This window comes from Parus major, chromosome 6 (assembly GCF_001522545.3).
Source record: "Parus major isolate Abel chromosome 6, Parus_major1.1, whole genome shotgun sequence".
Classification (NCBI taxonomy): Eukaryota; Metazoa; Chordata; class Aves; order Passeriformes; family Paridae; genus Parus; species Parus major.
Window position 1 is genome coordinate 17,528,783 of NC_031775.1, and position 20,051 is coordinate 17,548,833.

Consider the following 20,051-nt stretch of genomic DNA (forward strand, 5'->3'; position numbering starts at 1 on the left):
TTAGCAATCCATGACAACAAACTAATTAAAATTAAACCTTATGAAATAGTGCGAGTCGGAAATTTTCCAGTCCAGATGTCCGTGCCTTGATTTTGTTTTTTCTTTTTAACTGGAATATCTCAAACCTTCCTAAAGTGCAAGAAAAAAATAATACACAAAACTAGACCAAATTGCTCCAAATCTATTCCATTTAGTTCATTGCTCTCAAAAGCTGAATACTGAATACAATACCTGAAGACTAAAGTAGAAAAAACCAAAAACCTTTTGTCAAAAGAAACCCAGAATACTCCAGGGTTTGGCATTTATACTTATCCCATATAATTAAAGAAAAATATTAAAAGGGCATTCTGGAGAAATAGACTAACTGCATTAGAGGCTATATTAACAAACAGCTTAATTTCCCATAATTGGATTATGTGCTTTAGCTCATCAGTTCTATAGACTGGCCCCTAAGATGTTTTTCTTGTTACTTTGATTATTGCATACCCAGTACAGAGAAGGTACAGATGCTACAGCATACACCAGCTCCCTAGAATGAAGTGACAAATGTCTTCAGTGCAGCCAATTCCCCTCTCAGGAGGACTCTGATTCTTGGGTATGTCTCTTTGTGCTTGCACTGCTGAAGATAAAACATGATGGGCTCTGGAGAAACCAATATTTACGTAAGCCTATATGTCCCAGTGGTTACAGAGCTGCCTGTAAATGTGGGCTCCACAACAGGAATACCTTCAATCAGCTTTTTGACAGCTACATCTCTATGAAGAAATGTTTGGGCATTAAGGCTTTAGGTAGAAGGTGCTAAGCAGGAATTTTAGTTCATTGCAAGGGAAACCAGGCAATTTGGGGTAGCCCCAGGATAAAACTCCTGTGAATATTTGTTATCAGGTGCATTCTCAAACTGTTCCAGCAGATATTCCTTCCCTATCCCTGACTCCTCTCTTGCATCCAACCAGATTATCATGGGGTGAGTGGAGTTAGAAATTAACCTGGTTACAAGTAAGAAGAGGAGGTTTAAGGTTTCATTTTAAGGTCTCATTTTGTGACATTTAGTCACACAGTTGGTTTCCTTGTTGAAAGCAAAGCAAAATTCACCATCTAGCTACTAAGATAGGGTTTTTTGAAGCTCATGCTGTCTATGATCTTCTTATGTTTAAGAAATTCCTGTCAGAACAAAGTATTTAGGTTAATATTGGGGAAAAAAGAGACAATATCTTCTGTTTAGAACAGAATGTTTATAACATGTATCTCTATCATCTCTTGTTACTTTCAGACTGTCATCTTTACTGGAAACCTCAAATAGTAAGAGTGACATTCCCAATCTATGCACATAATCTGCTTTAAACCATGTCAGAACATAGACCTAACCTCTCTTTTCTGTAAATGTGGACATGGAATTTCTGAAACTCTGAAAAGGTCTGTAAAGTGTCATGCTTTGGCAATCATGGAAAAGTCAAAATAGGACTGATACTCAGCTCTGAAAATAAACAAACAAACAAACAACCTAACAAGGATAAGCCTTTTATAAATAAAACAATATTCTAATTTTTCCACATTAAAAAACCCCAAAACCCCAGACAGAAGAAAAACCCACCCCTGTACTTAGAAAATATATTTGATAGAGACTTAATCACATCTAGCCAGGAAGATGCCATTTCATGAATCAGAGAAGAGCAGCCAAGTTTGGCTAGGAACAGCTAAATTTACATGTGGACAGACCTTGCCTGTATCAATAATAATATTTTCTGAACACAAAATCATGCAAAGTAATGGCATTAGTCATACAAAAGCAAGATGAGTACATAAATAAATCATGGATGGGCCAGAGCCATAAATATTTGAGTGGGTGTTTCTGTGTTTAAACACTAGTACTGAAAACTACTGCAACAATCTGACCTGAACATGACACTGCTTCAATTTTGGAAATAATAACAATATCTTAATGTTCTGCAGCAAGAGAAAAAACAAAGGTTGTTTAGGTTTGTTTGTTTTTTAAACACCTAACTCCTCTAGTCCCCAGAATAATCAGAAAAAACAGTAGCCAACTTTTTAAGGTAGTTATCATGGTCAAAGGCTGTTTTACCTTCTTTATAAACTTTTCCAAAAGCTCTTCCATCAAAAAGAAAGTAGTTAAGGCACCTGTTAAAAAAAGGATAACTCTTTCAAAGCTTCTCACTGTATAGAATTTGCAGTCTAAATACTACAACAAGTACATATGAAGCCAACTTTCAGCTTCAACAACCTCAGGTTTTGTAAGGTGCCACCTCTCATCACTGAAACAATTCCTGTTGATTGTTTTTCAGAAACATTACTGGCCCATTTTGTACGACATGAAATATAAGGCACCATCTCTAATTTTTTATTGTCTTTTTCCTGCAAATGGTCACTGTCAGCAGTTCATACAGTAACAAGGGCAGTCACTGTTCTCCTTCTAAATGCTCTGAAATTTTCCCAAAATAATCTGGGATTTCTGGGGGGCCCAAATTTTGTTAAAGTTACAAAAGCTGTCCAAATATATACCTGTATATTATGTAGTAAACTCATTTTCCTGATCAACTCTGGCAAACTAAGTGCATCCAGAGCTTGCAAACTCAAAAGCTTAACTATGAGTGACAGCATTCAGTTCATTGAAGGACGAATCCTACAGAAACATAAAGCAGTAGTTTTCCCATATAACTTAGAATAAAGTAGGGTCTGATTTCCAGTTCTTAAAATTATTACAATTTATGGTTTAGAGAAAGAAAGGGAAGAGAGAATTCAGAAAAGAAGCAGTGAGTGGGAAAATAGCAAAACAATGTACCATTCTTCCTCCTTCACTACACACATTCTCTACCAGCTTGGATTTGAGTGCTACCATCTTGCTTTAGGAATTGGATCTGACTGCAGCAGCAGCTGGTAACCATTTCTCAGCTCTACTCCATGCACAGGATATACCAGTGTACAAAGTTAAGCTTTTGGCGAGCAGACAGGGCAGCAGTTTTGTTGCTGGCCTGGGGTCAGGAGTGTGTGAGCCCCAGAAGAAGCTGTGGAAATGCTGAATTCCTGCTGCTGGGACGGGGCAGCCACACTCCTGACAGGCACGGGCAGCGAGGGGACACCACGGCACAAACACTGCCAGAATGGAGAGGTGAAGTCCCGGGATGAAACCACAGACAGGGGACAAAACTGCACAGGAAGAAACCCTGAATAATGCTCCCATTGAATGGGTCAATGGCTGCAAGGGGTGGGAACAACACCTTTTTAAACACACTTTTCCCACAGACATTGACATTTAGAATGAAGCAGATACTGCTTTTCATACTGACAGAGTGATCATGTATAAGGAACGTGGTTAATTCCACTTTATGGCACACTGCTGAGGCCACAACAGAGCAGCAACCCTCAAATCAGATGTTACAGCACTGAATTACGAAAGATTACAACCTCTACAGAATAAGAAAACATTGAAATATCCCAAAAAATAAACTAATGAGTCAGTGAAAAATAGCACCAGCTTTGACTAGCGTTTTTATGGTGTTTTTATATCGTAAAAATGCAACCATGCAAACACTGGAGTGTTAAAATCACATTTCCCCAAATCTAGAGTCCCTGTGACAGCCCTATGACATTCTGCTTTGGTAAAGCTGGCTTTATGTTTTAGTAAATTTAATGAATTTAAGTAAATTAAGAGATCTAAGATGAGAATTGCTGGACAAAACCACTAAAATGCAACCTGTAAAACAGGCAGTACTCTGCAGGCTTGAACCAGGAGTCAGTCAAGCAAAGGGGCACCACCAAGAACTTCAGGCAGGCCAGAGATACTGATGATAATGTTTAATTTATTCTCCAACTCAGGAGCCATTCTATCAATAAGTCACAGTTTTCCAAAGAAAATTATCTTGTGATGTTAGATCACACTGTCAGATACCAGAAAGGCAACATAGAAATTTCTCCTAGTGGAAAATGGCTGTGAAAAAATAAAAGAAGACAACAGCTTCTATTAGACCAGGGAGAAGTAAAGATCCAATTGAACTGTGGACCAATGATAGACAAAGAGAACAGTCCTTGGGTCAGCTGGGGGGTTCTGAAACATTCTCCTTTCCCAAAATCTTTTCTTCAAGTCACCCTGGGCAAGCCAATTGAAAAATTCACCTAAGATGACAGAATTTTTAATAAAAAGCTGCAATCCTGTTAATGGAGCATGGACATGACAACTTAGTATACTTCAGATTTTTCACAAAGGAAAATGCAGTTAATTCTGGAACTGGTCTCCAAAACCCAAGTGAGTGTAAGACAGATGTCAGCTTTTCCTAGGAGAAGACAGACAGCTCTGTGAGAGAATTCAGTGGAGCTAATGTTTCTGAAAAGCAAAGCTGAGGGATAGAAAGAAATACGTGTGCATTCTGTAACAAGGACCTTCTGTGGGAAGAATAGTTTAGGGGACAGATTTTGGGACTGTGTATCAGGACACCTGGGCTTTATTTTGGTTATGATACACATTACCTCCCTGCCAGGAAGATATCCTTCTTTGCTTTGATTCTTGAAATGCAGCTCAGAGGAAATAAACATTATGATATATACCAATTGATGGTATCTTGCCACTTGAGGCAAGAGAAATATTTATAGCAGATGACTTTTCATTCATCTCTAATGGGACACTTAGACCACTACAAGTTTGCTTATTTGGGCTTCAGCCAAAGGACTGCTTCATTAAAAAATGGTCCTAAGATTCTGATTACACTGCTCTGTTTCCTATCTTCTCATTGGGATCTATGCACTGAAAACCAGATCCCTATTCTATTTCAATCTTAAAAGCCAACCACTTTCCTGATTTTATTCCAGCAGTATATATATATAAATATATATATATATTACTTTTAAGCTCAATACAAAATATAGGTGTATTGTGTAAGTTCAGAGTAGAGGGTAGGTTTCTGAATAAAAAGGAGATTTTTTTCAAAGGTAGGGAAAAATTCAATTGCAGAAAGTTTGTAATTTTTGTTTGAATAGATTCTGTTGAGCTCCTTCTCTTACAATATAAACATTTCTATAAAATGCATTTTGCTGCTGCTTTTTTCCCAATTTTGTCTGGGATAAATTGCTCTGAGTGTACCAAAGAGTTTCAAGTTAAAGAAGTCCCTACCAGATCATGATAAAAGTGTCCCAAGGCTTACTAAACTCTGAGATGGCTGTCTGTGGTTTCCTGGGACAGAAACTCTTCATGGTAGCAGAGTATGTTCTGATACAGAAGCACCACACAGCTCTTTATTTTAGGAGTACAGGCTTTAAGAGTCTTTTTGCACTAAAAATTTCATATTTTCATATTTCAAACTTTCATATTTCTACTCACATCAGAGTCTGTTGCGTTCCTAGTGAGTGTGGGCAAATGGTTTGGAGGAAAGAAACACCTCCCATATGTTCTGAATTTCAGTTTGGTGAGAGTATAATTTGTTTAGCTTTGGTAAGGTCTCAGCTGGAATAACACATCCAGCTTGGGAAGTGATAATAATGATGAATGACCAAACACATTAGTGCTGATTAGTCTAAAGAAAGGAGGTGAAATGTCTGTCAGTCCTACAAACATCTAAAAGAAATGCAGAGAGGAATGGAAGAACCTGCTCTATATTTTGGATTAGACAAGAAGCTTTAGGTTTAATACACATGAAGGAAGATCCAAAATAAATGGTAAGCAAGAAAGTGTTTAACAATGAAGGCTTATTTCATTTGCAGTTCTTGAAAACTTCAATGGGAGAACAAGGTTGAAAAATTGTCTGTCAAGAACAACACAGGCTGGCTCAAAGAGGGCCCAGCCCATTGTTATTTGCACATCCCTCTCCTGCTGCCCAGAGGGGAATCATCCACCCTCTTACCATCTCCCAGTATGAAACTCTCATTCTAATGTTAGCTTTCCTTTGAATAATCTGATTAAATTATCTGTATATTTTGTTTCTAGAGCAGGATTGAGATTAAACTATGCATAAAGTACAAAAATATAAAAATATATAAAAATATGCACCTTCAGTACAAAATACATGCCTTTTACCACACAGCTATGAATTTCAGTTACTGCTTTTAGTTTAGCAGGTGCAAAAACTCATGCACACAAATGCTTCAAATGCTTTTGCTGAAAGCCTATTCATCAATTTGCAGCAGGTACAGAGCATTTAACCCCCTTTTTTTGTGTTAGGTATAATTCTATCAATACTATAATATTGGTATTATAGTATTGATATACTATAGTACCAATATTACAAGTATTGAATTTTAAAAACAAATATAAATAACAAAATATAATGGAAAAAACTATTACAGTAAAATACTGTACAGTTTTCTATGGGTTATAATCAGATATTTATTATTTTTCCTCTGAAATTTGAGCTTTTATATTCAGTGACTTCAAATTCTGGCACATTAATCTAATATAAATGTTTACAAATCAGCACAAGATCTACAAAATATTTTCAAAAGCTCTATTTTTATAATGAGACCTTTTTGCATTTATCTACCCCAACACAGCAGAGCTACATTTCTCAAAACCAGGCATGAGATCCAACATACACTGCTAGGGGCATTTTTGCTAAATTAACTAAGGAACAGCAGTAACTAATCAATATGAGAGTAAATCTAAGTGAAAGGGTTGATAACTTATATTAAATATAACACTTTATCTTCAGGAGGGAAACAACACATAAAGTTTAAGAGCAATTCAAACTGGCAGCCCCGGAAAAGGGTTAAAATCAATAACTGTGAACTTCCTGCAGGTAGATTACAGAACACAGTAATGATCTGTAAGCATATGCAATATAGAAGTTTGTTCATCTAACTCCACAGTCCCCAAAAAGGGTTCAGATTTTTTTTCCCACTTCCATTTAAAATTCTTGAATACAGTGGACACGCTGATAGCAATTTTTAGATGAGGAATTAAACTTTAATTTTCAATATTTTGTTGGCTTTTACTGAGAATTGTTCCACAGTTTACTGAAGAGGAAGGCTTTACAGACAATAAGGGAAAATCTCAAACTTCACCCTTCCCACTTGTGAGGATTCAAGAAATACTTCTGTTATTTACTCAGCAGGCATTAGAAGCTTTCTGCTGGTCCCTAAAGCCACTGTGGGAACTACACATCCATCTGCAGAAGAACAAAATTATCTGATGAAGTTAAAAGTGGTCAGCAGAAGATCCAAATTCTAAAGTCAGTTATGTGGCCATTGATTTCAAGGAAAGCTTCATATTTTAGCTGAAACTAGTAATGTTTAGAGAACCATGCCTTTCCCCCAATGCCACCAACTACCTACAGTGTTTCCTTATAAAATTCACTTCTTCACTAATGGCATCATTTGCATTTCTCATTGGTCCTTCACCTAATTCCTAATCCCAGATGCTTTTAAGAATTTAATTAACTTCCTAATTGAAGCTGTTAATCAATTGTTATAAATATATATACATATACACACATTCTTCCTTCCATTTTTTAGATATTTGTGCAATATTCTATGTAAGTTGCAAAGCTTATTCATAATGTTTGATCTAATTCACCAAATTGTCTTGAACTCCTTTGAAAGCTTCAGATTTACTTCACTGATTAATATTTCCTAGCAGGGAATCTTTAAAAACACACACATATATATACATACATACATACATATATATACATACATATATATATATATGCACAAAATTTTCTCCTTTTGGTTTGCAGTTTTCTCCCTCCAAAACAGATGAATACCATACAATAAATTTAGACTTTAGTTGGACTACCTCACTCCTTTATATACTGGCCTTATTAATTTCTCTCTTCAGACTATGCCCCTTAACAATCTCTTCCCTAAATCCATTTTACTTCTTTTGTTTTATGCAAATGAGACATTTTTCATTAAGTAAATAGTAGCTGTGAAAAGCAAGGAGTTGAGAAGTAGGAAGAGATTTGGTGAAGGGAATAATATAAATATTTTTTTGTGGATGTTTTATTTAATTTTCTCCTACTCTTGTACAGACCAGTATTTAAAACTCTCATACTACTTGAATTGCTTCATGGCTAGTATTAATTCTTTCCCTGTTCATTCTATTGATTTGGAAAACAGTTCAAGGGATTAAAAAGCCATTTGAAAATTTGTGAAAATGCATCTAGAAATTATTCTATTAACATACCCTATTTTCAACAGAGATGGTGTAGATTTGAGTTGATCCTCTTCTCTCTTTTTCCTCTTCTTTTGGAAATTGTTGTGAGAGAAAAAACAATTAAAAATGTATTTGCTCTTGCTGCTTAATCCCTACATGAAAATCCTAATGCTGTGTTAGGGATACCAGAATCACCATCAGTACTAGAAATGTTCATACACTGGCCTTATTAATTTCTCTCTTCAGACTATGCCCTTTAACAATCTCTTCCCTAAATCCATTTTACTTCTTTTGTTTTATGCAAATGAGACATTTTTCATTAAGTAAACATTAGCTATGAAAAGCAAGGAGTTGAGAAGGAGGAAGAGATTTGGTGAAGGGAATAATATAAATATTTTTGTTGTGGATTTTTTTTAATTTTTATGAGTCTTTAGGAAGTAGAGGTGGAAATAGGTTCTTTTTATGTTATTTTAGCTTTTGTGGCACAGACTTGTGTTATATGAAAGATATCTTTCATTCTCATCAAATTGCCTTGATCTCTGAAGACAGCCTTGATTTCATTTAATTTGAGGCTTGGAAAAACTACTCAGCAAAGGAACAAGGAACCCAATCAAAAACTAAGACCAAGCCAAATGCCAAAAACAAAGCAGGAAACAAACTCACATAGCAGGGCTAAAACCTGAAAACAAAAACAAAACACAAAAGAAAATAAAGGGCAAGGACCCCGCCTAAAAGGGAAAATGAAAAAAAAATAACAGTATACCTGAAAGCATTCAGCACAAGAATCCCGTCCAGCAGAGACGACAAGACATCATCTCAAAAAAAAAAACAAAGCATCTAGACAATCAGCCCTGAACTGTAACTAAGCTCATTCGCACAACAAAACAGGCTCTAAACAAGCCACAGTACACTAGAAAATTCAATAAATACAAAAAAGACACAGAAAACAAACACAGAGCAAGCCACAAGCATTCAATCAACACAAACAAACAGCAACAGCAAGGACCAACCAGCAAACACAGCCAAAATCCCAAAAGAAAAGCAAAAAAAACTAAAAAAACAGGAAAGACACCATGTCCGCACCCCGGACAAAACAAAACAACTCACAAAAAATGCAAAACAAAATGCGACAAAAGGAATGCAACCATAAGCAGAATGTTTTCCCAATCAAAAAAAAAACAAAACTCAGCAAACATGAAATTAACCTGGCAGCAACATGTCCTGCCAGAACGAACCAAAGACACAGCAAAAACATGCCTCCAGCCCAACGCCCAGTGAAATGAACAAGAAAGTCTAAGCCCATCAATAAAGAATAAAAAAAAGACAAACCAAAAACCTCAAATTAAATGAAATCAAGGCTGTCTTCAGAGATCAAGGCAATTTGATGAGAATGAAAGATATCTTTCATATAACACAAGTCTGTGCCACAAAAGCTAAAATAACATAAAAAGAACCTATTTCCACCTCTACTTCCTAAAGAATCACTGATTCCTTAGACAACCTAGACAACTTTATTTCTCTCCCAGTTCATTTCTTCTTTTTATATCCTGTGGGGTGCAGTAGTTCAGTACAGCCAAGGACTTTTATATTTCCCTAATGTCTGGGTTCCCTGCATTAATATCCCAATGGGATATAGTGTTACTGAACCGCTTCTGTTGCACTTTACTGGTGAAAAAGAAAAATTACTCTATTTTCTGCTAAGGGAGAAGAAAGAACTTTAGGTATTTCAGTTACTAAACATTTGAAAATTTATTCTCATTGTCTGAGAAGTTGAAAGAGTTATCCATTTCTATCAGTTTCGAGGTGAGATTTCATCCACTAAATCTGGTAAGTTAGGCTTTTAAAGTGAGCCTTAGGCATCTGAATTTTGCCTACGTGCTTCTGAAAAGACCCACCTAGTTCCAACTCTGAAAATGCATCCGTGCTTTTTTCCTAGAATTTCCAAAGCAGCTTCCTTGATGCATCTTCACAGCTTTGAAAGGCTCTCTCACAGCTCTCCATCAGGAGCCATCAGCCAACCATCACTATAGCTTGAGCTTCCATAGGAGTCTGGTTTGGTAAATGTTTGCAGGCAATGCCCAAACCAATCCAACAAGAACTGGGATTTCCATGAATTCCAGTTGCACTCCAGGGTAATCTTTAGCTTCAAGTGCTGATACTATGTGCAGGGTACATAGAAGCCATGCTTAGAATACTTGATCACAACAAAATGCAGAGCTGAGAATCAGTTATACTGTATTTCCTACCATTTGGAGTGTGCTGATTTTGTCTAGAGTCCATTTTCTTAATAGTTGGATCTGTGCTGAACACAGTGGTGATAACACAGAAGTGTTCTTGTTATTGCAGGGCTTGCACAGAGCCAAGGCCTTTTCTGCTTCTCAGCCCACCAGTGAGGAGACTCAAGAGATATTCCATATCATATGGTGCAATGCTGAGCATGTAAAGCTCGGGAAAGAAGGAGGATGAGGGGATATTCATAGAGATGATGTTCCCAAGCAGTTATGGAATTCCATACTTCAAACTTTGTAGCCTTTTTTGCCTTGTCTCCTAAGTTGTCACGTGTAGAAATTACTCTAGTGGAAATTCATAGCACAATATAGCTGAAGAGGACTACCTGCACAGAGGGTCTAAATCCCTATGTATTCCACCTATACAGATGGCTTTTACTAAAACATCTCTTTTTGCTCAATTTTTCAGCTGGATTGTTTTATTATAAATTAAACCTCCAATGTTCCTTTATGTGGAATTATTTCTCCTGTCATGCTTCCAGTAGCTGTTGTGCTTAAATAGGAATTTAATGAAAGGAAATACACAGCAAGCCATAAATTCCTTCACTGTAAGCAGGCCCAGGTTTCTGATGACTGCTTCTATCTCAGAACATTCTTAGGATCAGCTGTACTGACCACCCATCACACCAATCCTGTGAAACACCTCTGAAAGCCCAGCTCTCCATTAGTCTGTAAAGTAATAAGATGAAGTAGGAAAGGATGGATTGAACTATTAACTGCAATTTGGGACTCACAGCAATGTAAACCTTTTATTTTATCAGACACTAAGTGCTATATAGAAAGGATAAATCAAAAAAGGAAGAAGTAACTAATTGTAAACATTTTTTTTTAGTAAATATATTTTATATATTAATTTATATAGATACATAAATTAAAGTAAATCCGAGTGTGTGGATTAAAACTATGCATTTGTGAATACACAAAGTTTTACTTCTAAGGTCTGACTTTCAGTACTGCTGATTAGCTGTGTCTCTCTTTGCCAGATCTGCTAGAAACCTCTGACACAGCAGGCTCGTACCTTTACTGCCTCTGCAATCTCTCATGAGCTTGAAAGCAATTGATACCAACAATACAACATTCAAATACACTGCTGACTAAAAGATATCTCCTTTATAAAGCAGGGCAAGGAAGAATTAAATCAGTAAGAAACATTCAAATGGAAGCAGCTCTCAAACAAAAGACAGAAGGGAGTAAGTCTGACCCTGCAGTTAGAAAGGGAATATTTTTTTTAGCAGAAAGACTTCCTAAACCCTGCAGCTCCTGACACCCCAGCACCCCTTCCTGTGCATGTGGTGGAGGCTCAGTCACTCCACGTTGTCCTGGATAGGAGCAGCACAGCTCTGGAGGGGCTGTGGGACACAGGGCTGATTGAGAGCAGTTGTTTGACAGCTGGATCAGGTCCCAGCAATCATGAAACTTTTACACTCTCTGCTCCTGCAGAGTTCACAGTACATTTACACTCTGTATATTCAGCCCCCACAGGTCATAAACCAACATACTTTGCCAGCTTTAGACCTCCAAGGAAGGCAACAGAAGAAAAGAAAGACAACAGAAAGAAAACCCAAACACAAAGGCTAACACCAACATTCTAAAACAATACAGGAAGGAGCAACTTGGTGTGTCTGCCAGGACACATTTCACAAATCATATTAGGTTTATGGCTTAGCAGTGGTTCATGCTAGGCAATCCATGCTAATTTGCAGGAAAGAGTTTCTGACTGTAACATTTTCTCAAAGAATTCATTTTAACTCAGCCAGTTTTTCAGCCTTTAGCATTTTGTTAGTTACAGCAGAAACAGAATTAAGTTAATTCTTGAGAGTAACTCACACTTCCTCATGATGGACTACTATCTCTAAAAATGAGATAAGGAAAAACATGGAGGGGGATTTCATATAATCCATGCCATTCAAATAAACTAAATAATTAATATAATAAAAGATACATCTGACTCCCATGAAAGGATTTACTGTCTCCATTGCAGTTTACATCCCTTAATAGAAGAAAATTTTGTAGATAATTTTAAAATTCCTGAGAATTTCACAGTAGCTGATGCAAACCCAGGGTAATATAAATTTAGAGATAATGGATGAACTGTACTGTAAGTCAAGGAGGGAGACAGATGAACAGTTTTTTAAAAGGAGGATCTTGCCATCATCCTTCCAAAAGACAGGATAAATACATTCCATGTCTTACCAGACCTATCAGAATCTTATGAAATGTTGAAATCCTCTGGGAAATACTTGCTTTTTTTACTGACCAGGTCTATTCTTAACCTGTAATTTTTCTAACAAGATGAAATTGTATTGTAGGCTTGCCTAAATTTCCTAGATTATTTATTTTGATAACAATTTTGGATTTGTTTTACAGATACTTGAGTAACTGGATCTACTGATTTTGAGTGGTTGACACACACTTTACATTGCTCCCTCCCCCATATCCTTCAATGTTTTACAGAAACTTGTATTCAGAAAGAATAAGAAAATATTTTGCAAATATTCTTATTAGATGTCACTTCCACATATCCTAAAAAAATGTGAAAAAAATACTTTATTTGCAACGCATTTTTACGTTTACAGAAATACTCTACTATGTAATGTCTACATTACTTTACACAGCAGAGTAGTTTTAGCATTGCCAGAGATGAATGTAAGATTCCCCACACCACCCACAGAAATGTGACTCAGTACAATTACAGAGACACCACTGGTAGTAGAAGATGTGTGCTTGCCATGCCTCTCTAATTACTGGGTTGCATTAATAGCATTGCCAGCAGTGCTGCCAGTTGCTGCCATTATGGCAAAATGACAACATCACAGTGTGGACAACTGGCCTCAAATGGCTAATTTTATAAACACTAGGGAATAGCCATCACTAGCAACAATTTCTGTTAATTTAGTCTAGATTTGAATTTGTAACATTAAAAAGCAATAACATTGGTGTACTCTGACATTACTCTAGGATGTATATTCCTCCCTGACAAATGAGCAGGCTGCAAATCAACACTTTACTCCATGTCAATACTACAAGAAGTTTGGATGTTTTCAGGTCTTTTTCCCACATTTTCCTTGCTTACTATACATGCCCATGAACAATTACCCTCTGTATGAAAGCACACTCCTGGCTTTTTAAGTATTTCTCCACCACTTTAGTTTCTCTACATGAAGCAAGAGTGTGATTTACAGGTTAGGTCTACAAACAGCCTCAGTAGCTTTTGGAGGAGTATTCCTGTCTTTGAGTTCTGTGTTGCTATTCCCTGTGCCTGAGATGATAATTTCAAAACTCCCTCCAAACCATCAAGTGTCCACATTCCTTATTGACTCTAGTATCTCTGTGCTGTGAGGCACCATCTGAAGGAATTCCCAAATCTGCAAGAGACCATACAAGTGTGTCTTTGAGCTGGATTCAGTGTATTCAGTGCTACCATTCTATGAATCTCTTCACGACCAAGAAATGGGTTAGGCAAGTCTGCATGGATGAGAATTGATAGGAAGGATTTACCAGCTGAAAATTGACTAAAATTCAATTCTCTGGCTACAAAAGCTGGGAAAAAAATAATTTTTAAAAATTATTTAGTAAATAAATTGCTTTAGCTCACTATTCATATTAAATGAGTCGGCTCACTGGCATTCTTAATTGAATAGGAGCTGAGCCACATATGAAAGAAAATCACCCCTCACAACTAGTACCCTTATGAAAAGTCCTCCTCAGTCCCATACTCAAGAATGATAACTCTCTTTGCAAGCCCACAGAATGAATGCAAATAAAGACTTCAAAAATCATTGCAAAAATTAAAACAGAATAAGCTGCTTAAAATATCTTTTCTCCTCTCCTTCTCAACAAAGAAATATGCATTTTATTCTACTGGCTACTGCTTGCAAGTATAAACTATGTCACCACTTAAAATTTACAAAAGTGCTTTCCTCTTAATCCTGCAATTCAGTGTGCTTCCCCTTTCCTACTTCAATCCAGTAGAATCTCTCAAGCATTTTTTCATGTTTTCAGAGGCTGCACAGAATTTCAGTTTTCTGGCTGCTTCCCTGATGCATGTGGAGAATAAGACAGCTTTTGATTAAAGCCAATTGCAGTGTGAAGCCTGACCTACAGGCCCACCCCAGCAGATACATCACTCACACATTGTGCCAAGGCAGTAATGCCTCCATATATGTACAACTTTTATGAAGCTCTATTTTGTAATGGTATTGGACATAGTAAATATTTGGAGACAAAAATTAGAAGTAGCTGCAGCAGACTATAAATACATATTTCTGAATCATGCAACGCACATCCAAGAAGGAATGACACACAGGGTGTTTGGAGCTGTGTGATGGCAGAGTTCCCAGGCATGGCTGAGTATTGGGTGGGATGTGTGTGAAATTCTCACCTCCCACCATCCTGTCTTACACGTTCACTCCAATCCCTACAGGAAAAGCAAGAGTCTAAGTATGGCAATAGTGAAACCATCAGAGCACCATACCAGTCCATAAACATTTTTCAGGACAGAGGATTAACAAATAGAAAAGCCATAACACCAAATAAGGTCTCTCAAGTTCTGTAAAAACCTAACACTGGGAAGATCTGTATCTGCAACCATTTCCTTCCTCCAGCACAAACAAACCCTACAAGCAATGTAAGTTTAAATAAAACAGTTACAATGCTGGAGGATGGAAGGGAGAAAATAGGAAAAAGAATCTTGCTCTTGTTATGCACAAGGTAGCCTATATTTACTTACATACATAAAAATTAGCAATTTCAAAAATCAAGGTATTTGCTCATTTGTCAGTCCAGGTCTTTCTGAAAACAATATAAGAGTGTGGAACCTCAGAGTACTTCTGAGAGATAGAGTTGCACTGGAGCTCCCCTTCCCTGGGATGCTGAAGAGTGTTGACTCCTTTGCTACAAGATACCACTAAACTTATTTCATTTTTCTCTTCCCCTTCTTGGTCTTTACTTGTTTATAGAGTCAAGAAGTGCCTCAGTTATTCTTCCATCCTGCCCCTTCCAGTATAGGGCATGAACTTAGTGAGGCTGTCCAGCTGTGAGGATACAGACAATTCTCCACACTGCTCCCTCATATTACCTACTGCAAAACTTTCAGAGAAGCAGGAGTTTCTCTAACACCAACTAATGCAAATACCTGTGAGCAGCATTTGGCTTTGTGTTTCCTTTGTGATATAAACTCAACTCTGTGTCTCTTTAAATGCCTCTCTGTGAGATGGCACAAATTGCCCCAACTTATATGTTCAAAGAGCCCACCAGCATCCTAATAAAAAATTAGCATATGAAAACCAGTTAGATGAGGAGAGATTAACATAAAAATGTATTGAAAAAATCTAGATTGCAAAAAAAAGTAATTGCATTGTGCTGTCAAATCTCAAGTTTACATTAAAATGGAATGCTAAAATGAAAACAGCACACAGCATCATTGTATGCCAACTTTCTTTTTACCCTGCAGTGTAGTAACAGTGTCCAGACTCTGGGGATAGAGAGCTGGAAGTTCTCACAGCATGCATTTAACTCAAACTGTTATGAGAAATTGGTGTTTTTCTTCTTCTGCAAAAGCAAGCAGAAATGAAAAATAAAAGAAAGGGATTACCCTGTCATAGCAAGAAGATAACTTACTCACTTTCTATCACACTTTAATGTGCAAATCAATCCTCATGCTGTTTTTTGCCAGTTTCCACCATGTTAGTCACCCTGGAACAGCTGGGAGCTCTCCTGCTGCTCCACCTGGCACTGGCTTCGGATCAAATGGGGGTCATCTGTCAAATAATACATGAGAAATAAATGGATGGAGGTCTTCCAAGGGGTGGAACCACTTGCTATTTGTGTAGGTAAATTACAATGAAACAACGTAAGGCTCATTAGTTTGTTAATTAAAGATTATTAAATAAACAGTCCATGCACTAAAGGTAATTTTTTTCTTTTTTCTTTTTTTTTTTCTAGATGCCTGTTCCAAATCTCTTAATGGGTACAATTTTAGGAACAAAAATTATTGTTTTCAGGTGGTTGAAAATCTCTGAGATAATTTTAGTTTAAGAATTTTTTCTATAGATTTCCCATTTCTTCTAAACCGAAACAGTTTTGAATTTTAAATGATTTCTAAGGAAGATTTTTTCTTTTCTCCTTTACCTTTAAACACACCACTTGGGTTTTCAAAATAATTTCAGAGCTTTTTGGCTTCCTCAGAAATCTTATCTGCACTCTGAAGAGAGACATGTGCCCATACCTGCAATAAAACCTCAATGCAAAGCACAAGGTGCCTTATTCCAAACATCTTTTAAAGTTATTCTTCCTCTTGAATCAGTTGGATAACTGTCCTAATAGACTTTATCTTTACCAGGAGCTCCTTTTTACTGTTCTGGTGCTTTTCATTAAAGTGTTCTCTTTCCCAAAGCAAACAGTCACTCAGCATCACTGAAATTCTGGGATCTTCATGTGGAAGTTCTACACAGTGCACCAAGTGCAATTCAGTATATGTGCACTGCTGTCAAACATTTTGCTCCAATATTCCAGTTCTATCAGCTTGGGTCTTTTCCAACATTGTAAATATATGCACAGTATTATTTCAGTGATTTATCACAATAATCTGGACATCTTAGTGCATGTCTCAGCTAGAACACCAATTTTGTCATGCTGAACACTAATTTGTTTAGATATTCTGTCATGCTTAATAAAATGAAGCATAATATCAAGTAACCTCACTGATTTCAATGACTCACCCACTTCTCCTGTGGGACACAATCAAAGCAACTTCCCATGTCACATAATTCCTTAGCAGCTTTGAAGGCTACTCACATTTTCAAAGGGGAATAAATTTAGATTCTTCAAAAGATCTGCACAGATACTCAATCCTTATGTGTGATCTAATGTGTAATCTATCTTTAGGGCTAATTTAACAGCCTTTTTATTGAAATAATGAACTATTTACTGTAATTACGCATGTAGCATTGTTTTAAGTTTAATAAGACTGGCAAAATCATGAAAACCATGTTGTGTAAAACAGTCACTGAAGTAATTAATAGCCAGAGTACAGTGTTTCACAGAACTGATACAAACATCTGTGGTTCAAGATTATATCATGGCATTCTGTGCAGGCAGTGAGCACCCCTAGCTTATTCCACAGATTTACTTTAGCTGGGTGCTGAAGCAGTTCCAAAAACTCCCCAAAAGTTTTGTCTCCATACAGAACACAAGTAAACAGTAAATTAAATTAAGGTCAGACTTATAGACAGAACAGGCATGTGTGTCATAATTGTTCATTTTTGCAGGCAAAAAATAAGCAAATGTTGATGGCCTTATGGGTAAAGTTTCCTTATAATAAATTTCACTTTATTCTTTTTTGCATGACATAAATTTCCATAAGAAACAGCTGGATAACAGGAAAAAGGTTTAATATTCAACTTTCAATTTTTACATACATTTTATGATAATACAGAAAGAAAAAATGACAGAGACATTTGCTTTATCAAAGTCACATAAACACAAGATGAGTGTGTTTGCACAGGTTTGACTTGACCTCTGTGAGCACTGTGGCTGAGTAGAGACTAAAGAAGAATTGAGCTTAGGGGTTGCCATTTCTCAGTGCCCCCTACACCCCAGTGATATACACAGGGCTAGATAAGATTTCCCCCTGTAATTACCTTATCAAGTACATCTCACTTTCACTTCAGAATTCTTATCTCTATAATAGCCAAAAGTAATCCAAATGTATGGATTCATGATAAAATTGTTCCAGCTTATGATGCAATGGCTCCTCTTTTCTTTGTCCTTTACAGAAGCAGCAGTGGGAATTCAGTCACCTAACACAACCAGCCTTGGGGACAGTCAATGAAAAGTGGTTCCTTCATTATTAGGTCATCAATTAGGTTCTAAGTTGGCTTGATACTCTGGATTACACGTTCCCTGCAACATTTCTGCAATTGGATTTGTTTGACAAGTCAGCTGCAAATCTGTTTGGGGCTTACCTGGAGATCCTGACCTTGCATACATTGCAGTAAAGAAAATACCTTGTGCCAAAAAGCTAGGAACAAATGAGGCAAGTCCAAAGAGCAAAACTGTAAGGCCATCTCTCTGTGTGTCTCTCTCAGAAGATCCAGAAGAAGAGAGCGTAGAAAAAAGTGCTTTTAATCACTTACTGATGTCTGTCAGTATATAATGGGTTTTATATTTCTGATTATACTCTTAAGGGCAGGAGAAGAAAGAAGCTCTACTAGTATCCTGAGAAGTAGCTCTGCTAATATCCTGAATGTCCTCATGAGGATTTAAACCAGAGGAACCTGAGGAAACATAAAACTACATTCTTTGTGAGGAAAAAAGATTCTAAAGAAACTATAGCAGCCGTTTTGCTGACAAGGTAAAGTCACAATGCTTTAGATCATTTTATCTCTCGATGCATTGTTGTCTGCTGCAAGCCCTACATATCCTGTCACAGATAACAGAAAGCAGGAAAAATGAAATAAGGCTGAGGAAGTAAGTTAAATAACACAGTAAACTTGCTGATAATGGGATCTGCTATGACTGTGAGATAACTTCCTAAAGAAAGTCACAATGACCTAGTTATTCAAAGAATGGAAAGCAGATGACCCTTGAAAATAGGACCATCTTTCTTCAAGAAGAGGATGCTAGGCTGCCTGGTATTTCTTAATCCTGAGCATGACATCTGCAAAGCCAATTGGACAATTTTTTGTCTTTATCTCTTCTAACTAACACCTTTTCTGTCATTGAAAAATAGCAAGATTGCAGATCTCTTCAAAAAGTTGCTTGAGAAATTCTGAGAGAACCATTGCTCTCAAATGTGATAAAGCAGTTTCAGAGATAAAATATCATTCAGAGAACATTTCTTATTAAGATTAGCTTTTAAATTTGAGAACTACAAAATATCTATCTTTTGTCCTGTGGCTTATTCAGCAGAATATTTATTATTAATATTATAGTACTTATGAGCAAGAAAATGTCTTCTCTTCTGAACTCACTATGCTTCTGAAGAGAAACAAACCTATCAATGTATATATTTATTTACTACCATTTTTTCTGTTCCTTAAAGAACAAGGAAGTTACTTGAGATTTTAATTACGATTCCCAAATATGTCAAATCTTTACTGTAATTATTTTTCCACCATGCTTTGTAGGCAGTAGAAAATGGAAGTGGGCAAAGAAAAGGAAGACTTGATTTTTCACAATATAGTAAACTAAATTTTATTCAAAGAAAATTTTTGGGTTTAGGCACATAACATCTTTAAATATTTGAAAGACTATAGTTTAACAAAAGCACAGGAAGTTTGCTTGACATATTATTTCATGTTCATTCCATCTGTTACTAAAATGTGGATGTATTGATATTTTTTTCCACATTTTTACTAAAGGCTGTTGACAATATTTGATTTTATTGTAACAAAATACTGTCTAATACTCCTTCCAAATTAAAAAAAAATCTAAAGCTAAAATATTCAAAAGAATATTTAAAAATATTTCTTAAATTCGAATTTTAATGAAATTTTTATTTAATGTTTGCACGGATCTCTTTGTTACTGTAGGTATCCTTATCCAGCAGTTTTTTAAGTAGGATTTACTTTTCTCTTTTAACAAGAATTAAAATAATATCTGCCAAAAAATAGGAGGAATATTTGGACTCTGTTTCATGAAAATTACCTAAGAATCTTTGATGGATA